This window comes from Schistocerca cancellata, chromosome 5, assembly GCF_023864275.1.
Source record: "Schistocerca cancellata isolate TAMUIC-IGC-003103 chromosome 5, iqSchCanc2.1, whole genome shotgun sequence".
Lineage (NCBI taxonomy): Eukaryota > Metazoa > Arthropoda > Insecta > Orthoptera > Acrididae > Schistocerca > Schistocerca cancellata.
Window position 1 is genome coordinate 413,178,649 of NC_064630.1, and position 13,109 is coordinate 413,191,757.

The window sequence follows — 13,109 nt, forward strand, 5'->3', positions numbered from 1 at the left end:
ACCTGGTCCTTCTCAACTCAATGAGACACCTTCCTGGATGCCGATCTCCACCTCTCCACACCTGTTTATATCAAGTGTACCAACCACCAACAGTACCTCCACTTTAACAGTTACCACCCATTCTATGTCATAAGTCTCTTCCCTATCACCTCAAAATATATGGACACCACATCTGCAGTGGAAAGCAGAAGCTGTCCAAGTAAAGTGAAAACTTTACCAGTAACTTCACTGACGGGCAGCATTGTATCCATCTCATCCACAAACAGATCTCCAGTGCTGTCATCTCCTCTGTCACTAGTAAACCTGTTAACCAGCAACCATCTAGCACTCCTCTGATCCCCCAGTATCACTTTGGCCCTGAAAATCTCAGTCACTTTTATCACCAGGGCTTCCACCACCTCTTGTTGTGCCCTGAGATGAAGACTACCCTTCTCAAAATCCTATCCAAATCATCCTAAGGAGTGTTCCTGCCATCTAAACCTACATAATATCCTTGTGCATCCCTACTCCAAAGCTGCTTCCATGGGTCACTCCCTTTTGGACGATCCAGGTACAAAACCTGTCCCAAACACCCACTCTTCACATCCCATTGCAGTCCAGTCACAGGGATTTCCTACCCTATAAAAGCCAAGACCACATCTGAAAACAGCCATGTTGTACATCAGCTATGCTTTAATTACTGTGTAGCATTCTATATGGACATTACAAGTAACGAGCTATCTAGTCACATGCATAGTCACCACCAAACTGTGGCAAACCACATACTGATCATGTAGTTGCATAAAATACTGTGCAGCACAACACAAATGACTTCAACAGCTAATTCACTGTGTGAGCCATTTAGATACTCCCTTTCAGCACTGATCGTCTAAACTATGCAGGTGGGAATTTTTTGGAGGTATGTTGATGACACGTTTGTAGTGTGGCCCCATCGTGAAGACAAGTTAAAAGAATTTTTAGATCATCGGAATTCCATTCACGGACACATTCAGTTCACAGTGGAAAATGAAGAAGATGGATGCCTTCCATGTTTGGATGTCTTGGTAAGGCACAAAGACGATGGCTCTGTGGGGCATGCAGTATATCAACAACTGACCCATACGGATTTATATTTACGTGCAAATAGCTGCCACCACCCTTCACAGATGATGAGTGAGCTCAGAACTCTAGTACACAGAGCACATGTCATTGCTGATGAGAGCAGTCTGGAGTACGAGCTTCTACACTCTCCACAGCACACACATAAGGCGCTAGAAATGAAACCAACTGAGGGTATAAGAAAAGCAGAAGAACACAAGGAAAGTTTTAAATTGATGACTTTTCTGCCATAAGTGGGAAGCCTATTGTCAAAAATAGGATGGATCCTCAGTAAACATAAAGTGAAAGTGTTTTTTTCTCCCTCCACCAAAGCCAGCAGCATTACTGGGTTCCATTAAAGATGATTTGGTGTTGTGGAAGCCTGTGGTTTACAAGATCCCCTGTGAATGCAGCTGTTCATACATTGGACAGACCACACATACTGTCCAGGAGAGATGCACAGAGCTCTGCAGGTACACCTTGTAACGGAACATATTAAAGGCTTTACTTTACCGAAGTATGCGATACCCTCCAAATTCAACCAGTTTAACGAGTATTCATGATTATAGAAAAGTTATTGTGTATGTTAACAATGACTGCATAACATGTCTCCATAAACAGTCAACCCATTAAATTATACTGAGTAACTGACCCACACAAAAGTTTATATCACTTGATCACTGATACAGCAAATGCCATCCTGTAAAAACACTAAGTTCATCTCAAATAATTAATATGAAGTACGAAAAATAGTGGCCAACTTAGGTATTTTGGACCTCCTTAAATAAAAATCATCCAGTGAAACCTATTTGTTCACTAGGAGCGTTTTCACTCAGTATTCACGTAAGCAATCCTATTTTAGACGAAAACCAATGTAATTCTTAATAATTCATGTTATTTACTTATTTATGCAAATTAGAGAAGTCAATTGACAAACTTCTAAAAAATGGCCTTTTTGTAACAAAGAATTATTCTGTCAAGTCAACAAATCTGTCTGTCATTTTAATAACATGTTAAATTATGTCACTCGATGCAAATTAATAACTTTTCTGCACAAATTATGATAACAGATGTACATGTGACTTATAAACTATATCTCTTTTTAGTAGTTCTTTGACAATGTTATAAATACAAGCAGCAAGAAGGGTCGGGAGGCAGTCAGAATGTCACTTTGGTTATGCGTGTTTGTGTGTTATTGTTTGAGGTGGATAAACAATGCAAAGACGTGTAAAGGAAGTACTACTTTGTGCTGTGTCATGGTCTTTGGTGGACAGTGGAATTAAGATGGCCACCAGAGTAATAAATATTTGAAGTTTACATATTTGTTGGTTTCGCTCGTTCTTTATCATCAAAAGCACATAAAAAACACGGGACCTCATGTTTTTAACCCTAGACAACCAGATTTAGAGCCAGCATCAGCATTGAGACACAGCAGCGATCCAGCAAGTAGCAGCGATTACCACAACACAATGCATTTTAATCGCACCAACCTAACATCAAGTGCTAACAAGCTCCGTAAATGGGAGTGAAATAGTACGATTATAGCAATTAGCAATATCTATGACTAGGCGACCATTACAACCTGGATCTTACAATCTAATAAATCTGCAGTGGCAGAGCAAAGCATTGACATTGGGCACTCTATGGTGTACGATAATGTCGAAATTTTAGCTTCGACTTCATCTTTCTGGGACTCAGTAGTGAAGGGAGCAATTTGAATTTGGAAGGAGATGAATTTAATTAATAGAGATAGCGGCTTCAGCTTGGACAAATCATGTAATCGGGCAATTTCTTTAATAAAATCAGAAAGATGCCGCAACAGTGTAGCTCACAGTAATACATCGATATCACTGTGTGTATTGACTGCCCAGCCATAGATCTATTTCCATGCATATGCCATACCTCTTTGCCGCCAATAAATGTCTCTGGTGCCTTGTGTTTCTGTGGCCGTATGCACACTGGTGTGGTCCACAGGTTTAAAAGGACAGAGCAAGTGCTGGAGCGTCATTCACCTTGGCTCACTCTGAAGATGGCTGGACAGCGTTCAGCCGAAGTATTAGAAGTTGTTGTTGTTGTTGTTGTTGTTGTTGTCGTCGTCTTCAGTCCTGAGACTGATTTGATGCAGCTCTCCATGCTACTCTATCCTGTGCAAGCTGCTTCCTCTCCCAGTACTTACTGCAACCTACATCCTTCTGAATCTGCTTAGTGTATTCATCTCTTGGTCTCCCTCTACGATTTTTACCCTCCATGCTGCCCTCCAATGCTAAATTTGTGATCCCTTGATGCCTCAGAACAAGTCCTACCAACTGGTCCCTTCTTCTTGTCAAGTTGTGCCACAAACTCCTCTTCTCCCCAATTCTATTCAATACCTCCTCGTTAGTTACGTGATCAACCCATCTAATCTTCGGCATTCTTCTGTAGCACCACATTTCAAAAGCTTCTATTCTCTTCTTGTCCAAACTATTTATCATCCACGTTTCACATACATACATGGCTACGCTCCATACAAATACTTTCAGAAATGACTTCCTGACACTTAAATCTATACTCGATGTTAACAAATTTCTCTTCTTCAGAAACGCTTTCCTTTCCATTGCCAGTCTACACTTTATATGTTCTCTACTTTGACCATCATCAGTTATTTTGCTCCCCAAATAGCAAAACTCCTTTACTAATTTAAGTGTCTCACTTCCTAATCTAATTCCCTCAGCATCACCTGAGTTAATTCGACTACAGTCCATTATCCTCGTTTTGCTTTTGTTGATGTTCATCTTATATCCTCCTTTCAAGCCACTGTCCATTCTGTTCAACTGCTCTTCCAAGTCCTTTGCTGTCTCTGACAATATTACAATGTCATCGGCGAACCTCAAAGTTTTTATTTCTTCTCCATGGATTTTAATACCTACTCCGAATTTTTCTTTTGTTTCCTTCACTGCTTGCTCAATATACAGATTGAATAACATCGGGGAGAGGCTACAACCCTGTCTCACTCCCTTCCCAACTGCTGCTTCCCTTTCATGCCCCTTGACTCTTATAACAGCCATCTGGTTTCTGTACAAATTGTAAATAGCCTTTCGCTCCCTGTATTTTACCCCTGCCACCTTTAGAATTTGAAAGAGAGTATTCCAGTCAACATTGTCAAAAGCTTTCTCTAAGTCTACAAATGCTAGAAACGTAGGTTTGCCTTTCCTTAATCTATTTTCTAAGATAAGTCGTAGGGTCAGTATTGCCTCACGTGTTCCAACATTTCTGCGGAAACCAAACTGATCTTCCCCGAGATCGGCTTCTACTAGTTCTTCCATTTGTCTGTAAAGATTTGCGTTAGTATTTTGCAGCTGTGACTTATTAAACTGATAGTTTGGTAATTTTCACATCTGTCAACATCTGCTTTCTTTGGGATTCGAATTATTATATTTTTCTTGAAGTCTGAGGGTATTTCGCCTGTCTCATACATCTTGCTTACCAGATGGTAGAGTTTTGTCAGGACTGGCTCTCCCAAGGCCGTCAGTAGTTCCAATGGTATGTTGTCTACTCCCAGGGCCTTGTTTCGACTCAGCTCTTTCAGTGCTGTGCCAAACTCTTTACGCAGTATGGTATCTCCCATTTCATCTTCATCTACATCCTCTTCAATTTCCATAATATTATCTTCAAGTACATCACCCTTGTATAGACCCTCTATATACTCCTTCCATCTTTCTGCTTTCCCTTCTTTGCTTAGAACTGGGTTTCCATCTGAGCTCTTTATATTCATACAAGTGGCTCTCTTTTCTCCAAAGGTCTCTTTAATTTTCCTGTAGGCAGTATCTATCTTACCCCTAGTGAGATAAGCCTCTACATACTTACATTTGTCCTCTAGCCATCCCTGCTTAGCCATTTTGCACTTCCTGTCGATCTCATTTTTGAGACGTTTGTATTCCTTTTTGCCTTCTTCATTTACTGCATTTTTATATTTTCTCCTTTCATCAATTAAATTCAATATTTCTTCTGTTACCCAAGGATTTCTACTAGCCCTTGTCTTTTTACCTGCTTGATCCTCTGCTGCCTTCACTACTTCATCCCTCAAAGCTACCCATTCTTCTTCTACTGTATTTCTTTCCCCCATTCCTGTCAATTGTTCCCTTATGCTCTCCCTCAAACTCTGTACAACCTCTGGTTCATTCAGTTTATCCAGGTCCCATCTCCTTAAATTCCCACCTTTTTGCAATTTCTTCAGTTTTAATCTACAGCTCATAACCAATAGATTGTGGTCAAAGTCCACATCTGCCCCTGGAAATGTCTTACAATTTAAAACCTGGTTCCTAAATCTCTGTCTTACCATTATATAATCTATCTGATACCTTTTAGTATCTCCAGGCTTCTTCCATGTATACAACCTTCTTTTATGATTCTTGAACCAAGTGTTAGCTATGATTAAGTTATGCTCTGTGCAAAATTCTATCAGATGGCTTCCTCTTTCATTTCTCTCCCCCAATCCGTATTCACCCACTATGTTTCCTTCTCTCCCTTTTCCTACTCTCGAATTCCAGTCACCCATGACTATTAAATTTTCATCTCCCTTCACTACCTGAATAATTTCTTTTATTTCATCATACATTTCATCTATTTCTTCATCATCTGCAGAGATAGTTTGCATATAAACTTGTACTACTGTAGTAGGCGTGGGCTTCATGTCTATCTTGGCCACAATAATGCGTTCACTATGCTGTTTGTAGTAGCTTACCCGCATTCCTATTTTTTTATTCATTATTAAACCTACTCCTGCATTACCCCTATTTGACTTTGTATTTATAACCCTGTATTTACCTGACCAAAAGTCTTGTTCCTCCTGCCACCGAACTTCACTAATTCCCACTACATCTAATTTTAACCTATCCATTTCCCTTTTTAAATTTTCTAACCTACCTGCCCGATTAAGGGATCTGACATTCCACGCTCCGATCCGTAGAACGCCAGTTTTCTTTCTCCTGATAACGACGTCCTCTTGAATAGTCCCCACCCGGAGATCCGAATGGGGGACTATTTTACCTCCGGAATATTTTACCCAAGAGGACGCCATCATCATTTAACCATACAGTAAAGCTGCATGCCCTCAGGAAAAATTACGGCTATAGTTTCCCCCTTGCTTTCACCCGTTCGCAGTACCAGCACAGCAAGGCCGTTTTGGTTAGTGTTACAAGGCCAGATCAGTCAATTATCCAGACTGTTGCCCCTGCAACTACTGAAAAGACTGCTGCCCCTCTTCAGGAACCACACGTTTGTCTGGCCTCTCAACAGATACCCCTCCGTTGTGGTTGCACCTTCGGTACGGCCATCTGTATCGCTGAGGCACGCAAGCCTCCCCACCAACGGCAAGGTCCATGGTTCATTAGAAGAAGTTGAATTTATGCAGCTGCACACCCGAAATTTTATGGATCAGTCTTTACGCCACAAAAATATAAATATCTTGTTTTTTACAACTGTAGTTTACTACAGAGCATCAAGGAGAAGTGTCAAAATAAATTAAATGTATGTTGAGTACCTAAATTCAGGGAACATTATTGCCATCAGATGTAACTGGCATGGGGAATAACATACTTATGACATTGTGTAGTGTCAGCTATTGAGGATTGTAACAACAGATAGACAGGCCACAGTGCAGAAAATCACTTGCCAGTCAATGCTGGACAGCAATAACAAGAACAACAACAACAACAACAAAGACAACTGGTGGGCAGTTATACCATCCAGAACCACCTCCTTACTGTGTAATACAGAAGCCATTATCAGGTATGTGTCACTGCTGTCGACAATATATAGAGCATAGAAATTAATATGGGCACAGAAATATGGTCACTGGACTCTCAAAGTGTTGCACAGACATGTTTCAGTTATTAGACTAAATGATTATTTTGTGATTCTCCTAAGTTTTCTACTGTAAAAATAGGAGAGAAAAGTGTAATAATTGATTTGTTTTAATGGCTTGATTGATGTCACAACTCACTGATCCCTGCCAAGCAACTCACTGATCACTGAATTTTTCACCTTCGTAACATATGTAATTTTCCCTTCAAATCATGTTGGTGTTAGTTGTCTGTGTACATGGTTTTCAAATGTGTTAACAGTAATGTTTTATGTTTCTGTGGTATACTTCAGCTTGTTATTTATTTTGTCAACTTCTTGCAGCATTAACAAGACAGTATATAGCTTGTTAACTTGCACAATTTTAGCTTTTGGAATAAATTGTGGAGTTTCCAAAGAAAGTGAGGTTATGGAGAAGACAAAAGGTGTTTCACTTTGGAAAGGTATGCCTGTGATACCACTTCTTGCTGAAAATCGTTGTACATGGCAAGAAATTGCTGACAGAATAAGAATAACACAGAAAACTGTCAGCAGAATCAAACTTTCAGTGTAGAAAGGTGTTGAATACAAGCCAAAGGAACGTAAAATGTGGACATAAAAGAAAACAGTCCTAGAACAATGAGAAGACTTACAAACACAGCAACATTGAACTGTAAACTTATTTCTACATATGTGAGCCATCAGATGAAAGGTTTGGGTGTTGAAGTTTCACCTGTGACAGTGAATAGGAGGCTGTCTAAATGTGGTTTAAGGAATGCCAACCAACGAAAAAACTGAAAATCACACCTGCCATGAAAACCAAAGGATTGCAGTGGGATAAACAACTTCAGGGGTGGACAAATAAGGACTGGTATAATGTATGTGTAATAATATGGTAAATTAAGTGGGTCTATTATCTAAAGTTAGGAGTTTTGGCTTGAAATTGTGATGTTTTATTGACAATGAAGAAATGCACATTTGAATTTTGGGACTTTTGAGGTCTCCTATGCTACTATTCCCAACTTTTCTAACTTGCAATTTCATACACATGCTTCAATGATGAATGTGTGTTCACTGTGAATTAAGAAAGGAGTCAGTATGTTCACCAAAGATAAGGAGAACAGTTCAAAGCTGAGTGTGTGCAGCAATACGTGAGGCATCCAACTTCCGCTATGGTCTGGAGTGTGATGTCTGTGAAAGGTCCTGGCAGATTACACATCGTTGAAGGGACAATGAGGCAAGAACAATATAAAAAAGTCCTTGAAAAGGAACATTTATCCCAAATAAATGAGTGGTTTCCTAATAAAGATGCCATTTTTATGCATGATGGGCACCCTGCCACAAGGCCAAAAGTGTTTCAAAGTACTTGGAAGAAAAGACACTGAAATTGTTGCTCTGGCCAGGGAACAGCCCTGATATGAACCCAACTGAAAATTTATGGGCTATTGTGAGACAGAGGATAAGGAAATTTACAATAACGATCAAACAAGATCTCATGGAGAAACTTGGGGTAATCTGGTACCATGACAATGATATTAAAATGTCACGTGAAAAGTTAATAAAAACTATGCCAAACAGGATAAAAATGTTGTTTAAGAACAAAGACATGCATACAAAGTACTGAATGTACAAACAATCTGTATGTGGATGTAAATGTGTAATAAATGTAAAGTTTTGGAAAAAATGTCTTAACTCTAATAGTTTGAACATGTCTGTAGTGTGAAACAGCCACTACTTACTGACACAGCAATTACAGGGCGCAATGCTGTGAGCATTACGATGAAAAGCGCAATTATAGCCCAGTCACTGCTAGGCAAGTTTAACACAGAATAGCCAGAATGAAATGCAGCTCTAGTCTGTGTCCATTAGCCGAGTCTGTTGTATGAAGTCTGACCCCTGAAACACAAGGTGTGCCTCATTAATCTCTCTCTCTCTCTCTCTCTCTCTCTCTCTCTCTCTCTCTCTCTCTCTCTCTCTTCCCCCCCTCTCCTTCCAGTTTGTGTGGGGGAGGGGGGTCATCCAAACCACCTTTGGTAGGAAGAGGCAACTGTTCTCCCTGAATTCATTGCTCTCATATGGAGAATGTTAGCATAATATGAAAGAGGACCCCCTAATACATCTACCAAAGACTCTACTAAAGGTATAAAAATATCTTGTAACCGGAAAAGGGAAATGTATCTGACAGCAAGAAAGAGTAGTGACCCAGAAACTATCAAACATTATAAAAACTACTGTGTTATATTAAGAAAAGTTATTAAAAAATCCAGAAGTATGTGTATCATGTCTGAAATCAGCAACTCTGATAATAAAATTAAAACAATTTGGAATATTATTAAAAGAGAAACAGGTCAACCAAGAGCACAGGAAGACAGTATTACCATCAAATTGAATGAAAACTTTACGAACAAAAAGTCAGAAGTTGAAAATATTTTTAACAATCATTTTCTAAATGTTGTGGATATAGTAGGATCCAGGTGTTCATTAGAAGATGCTAGGCTGTTAATGGAAGAGGCCATACCTATGCAATTTGATACAATTGAAATCTCACCCACTTCTCCCTCAGAAATTAGGAAAATAATAAACTTGCTTAAAAGCAAAAACTCACATGGAATTGACGGCATTTCCAGCAAAATACTAAAAGCTTGTTCTCAACAGATAAGTAAGTTTCTCAGCCACCTGTGTAATAGCTCTCTGGAACAGGGAATTTTCCCTGATAGACTGAAATATGCTATTGTTATACCTTTGCATAAAAAGGGGGATAGATCTGATGTCAACAATTACCGCCCAATCTCCCTTCTAACAGCTTTATCCAAAATTTTTGAGAAAGTAATGTATTCAAGAGTAGCTTCACATATCTGTAACAATGAAGTACTATCAAAATGTCAGTTTGGTTTCCAGAAAGGTTTTTCAACAGAAAATGCCATATATGCTTTCACCAATCAAATTTTGAATGATCTGAATAACCGAACACCACCCATTGGGATTTTTTGTGATCTCTCAAAGGCTTTTGATTGTGTAAATCATGAAATTCTGCTAGACAAGCTCAAGTATTGTGGCATGAGTGGGAAAGTGCACAAATGGTTTAATTCGTACCTAACTGGAAGAGTGCAGAAAGTTGAAATAAGTAGTTCTCATAATATGAAAAGATCAGCACATTCCTCAAACTGGGGAACTATCAAGAATGGGGTTCCACAAGGGTCAGTCTTGGGTCCTTTGTTGTTCTTAATATATATTAATGACTTGCGATTCTATATTCATGAAGAGGCAAAGTTAGTTCTCTTTGCTGATGATACAAGTATAGTAATCACACCTGACAAACAAGACTTAACTGATGAAATTGTCAAAACTGTCTTTCAGAAAATTACTAAGTGGTTCCTTGTAAATGGACTCTTACTGAATTTTGATAAGACACAGTACATACAGTTCCGTACAGTGAATGGTATGACGCCATTAATAAATATAGACCTTAATCAGAAGCATATAGCTAAGGTAGAATATTCCAAATTTTTAGGTGTATCCATTGATAAGAGATTAAATTGGAAGAAACACATTGATGATCTGCTGAAACGTTTGAGTTCAGCTACTTATGCAATAAGGGTCATTGCAAATTTTGGTGATAAACATTTTAGTAAATTAGCTTACTACGCCTATTTTCACTCGTTGCTTTCATATGGCATCATATTTTGGGGTAATTTATCACTGAGGAATAAAGTATTTATTGCACAAAAGCGTGTAATCAGAATAATAGCTGGAGTCCACCCAAGATCATCCTGCAGACATTTATTTAAGGATCTAGGGATATTCACAGTAGCTTCTCAGTAAATATACTCTCTTATGAAATTTTTTATTAACAACCAAACCCAATTCAAAAGTAATAGCAGTGTGCATAACTACAATACTAGGAGAAAGGATGATCTTCACTATTCAAGATTAAATCTAACTTTGGCACAGAAAGGGGTGAATTATACTGGCACTAAAGTCTTTGGTCACTTACCAAATAGTATCGAAAGTCTGACAGATAACCAACAAGTATTTAAGAAGAAATTAAAAGAATTTCTGAATGGCAACTCCTTCTACTCCATAGAGGAATTTTTAGATATAAATTTAAAAAAAATATTAATAAAAAAATAAAAAAATAAAAATAAAAAAAACACAAAAAATGAAAAAGTTGTTATATTAACTTAAGTATGTTGTTAAATTAACTTAATTATGTCATGTATTGGAAAATTTGACTCATTCCACATCATTAAGAAATATCGTATTCATGATCCATGGAACTAGTATTAATCTAATCTAATCTAATCTAATCTCATTGGTGAATCAAACAGTTGCATCTGTTTGTGCACCTACAGTTCCTTACGGATGACCAGTACCTTCAGCTAAGCTAATGCCTCAGTCAGTTACTGCTGAATTGCCTCAGAATAGTTTGAGGAACTCGTTATGGACTCTAGAATGCTTTGTGATCCCTCCACTGAATATCACTGAGCAAGATGTGTACACCTAGGGATTTGGCCTAGCTCTTACCAACCTGTTTAGCGGTTGAGTGCTTACAGGGAACCAATGCTTTTAGTGTCTCATTGAGTCCAGAACTTGACGTGTTGGCACCATAATTAGAATGAAAGTCGGTACTATACACCATTAGGTAGGTGCACAAGACAATTTTTCATGAGTCTAAGTTTTCGCTTCATAATTTTCCGATCACCATAAACAACAGAACATAATTTTCTCATTGGTTAAGCGAGGTGACAATGAACATGAACACATTTTCCTCATTTGATTATAGTGTCACGGATAGCAAGAAATACTGAAGCACAGATATCTGAGTGTTCCTTTCCTTGGTGACATGTCGGTATCTCTAAGGTATTTGACAGCTCTCCGACAGCAATCCTGTTCTTCTTTGTCATGGATTAATCAATATTCATTCCATGCTGCTATAGCCCATGAATATTTTCATCTTTGAAATTCTGCACAAAAGATAGGAAGTCGTGAAAGCAATTTCTTCATTTTTTAAATTTTCTTCATGTTTTGTGTGTACCATGACATTCACAATATGGCAAACATGATATATATTATGGAAATTTAATACAGCAGATATCTTGGTGTAGTCAGTATGGCACTTATGCCCCTATGCCTCCAATTAGGAATTCAACATTTAAGCACAAATGTCACCTTCTGAATAAAGTTTCCTTAAGACTTAATGATAATAAATAAACTGATTATTATAACAGGAACCACAAGAAGATCTGTAAGCATACTAACATTGTCCATCACAAACAAGATCCTTTATGAGAATAGCAAATTGTTTTCTTTCTAACCACTGTCAGTTCTGATAAGAGGTTCATCATCTGGCACTGACATTCACACAATTAAACAATTTCATTTTATTTTCTTTGAAGGAGAATCTACTACAAAACATTTTATCATTTTAATTATTTTACAAATGAAAACTCACAAAACCATGTAATATTTATATAGCACTCAAATGCAAAGTTTTTGTTACAGTTAGTAATAATGCCAGACTTGACAATACAATATCCTGTTCTTCTGACATACACAATGCCCAGAAAGTTGCAGTTTGTCATTGCATGTAAATTCCATGCTTGTAATTTATAAAACAAGAACTGAGTGTGGTAACTTATTTTTCCTCCGAAGAAAACATATTATAAGAAAACATATTATGTTAAGAGTGAGTCACTGTGATAGTGACACATACAGAATTAGTTTCATTGTGTTTTCCCTTACTTCATTGTCAAGAACAGTTAGCTACCTACTGAAACCACACAAGACAGTCAAGTAGCAAAACCAGTTATCAGTACTGGGAAGACCACACAAGGTCAACTGTACATTCATGAAATTGAAACTAAATTTTATAGAAATAATAGCCTCATAAAAGGGTACAAAAAACTGGAGTACAATCACATAAGTATCAGAAACATTGAAATAATGTGCTGGTGTAGGGCTATGGGATGGAAGCAGTGGCACTGGTGCTGTTTTCATCTCAATTCCAGAACTTTTAAAATAGATTATTATGTATTCATAGCAAAAATGACTGTGAAACCAAACAGGAAAAGTTAACATAAGTGTGGTATCATATTAAATTCTGGTACACAGACTTGTGTGGTAAGCAGCTATAGTAAAACATATATTACACGTTAAGATATTTCTCTTTTCAACCTGAATATTCACATTTGCAGTAAACTATCAATCTTTTGTAA

The 13,109-nt window shown here is 37.9% G+C and overlaps 1 protein-coding gene across 1 annotated transcript in view; it reads right to left on the reverse strand.

Moving 5' to 3' along the window:
* The window catches only part of LOC126187541 (putative glycerol kinase 5), a 417,517-nt gene that overhangs the window by 68,113 nt on the left and 336,295 nt on the right, over nt 1-13,109 (reverse strand). The gene's annotated exons all lie outside the window — the stretch shown is intronic.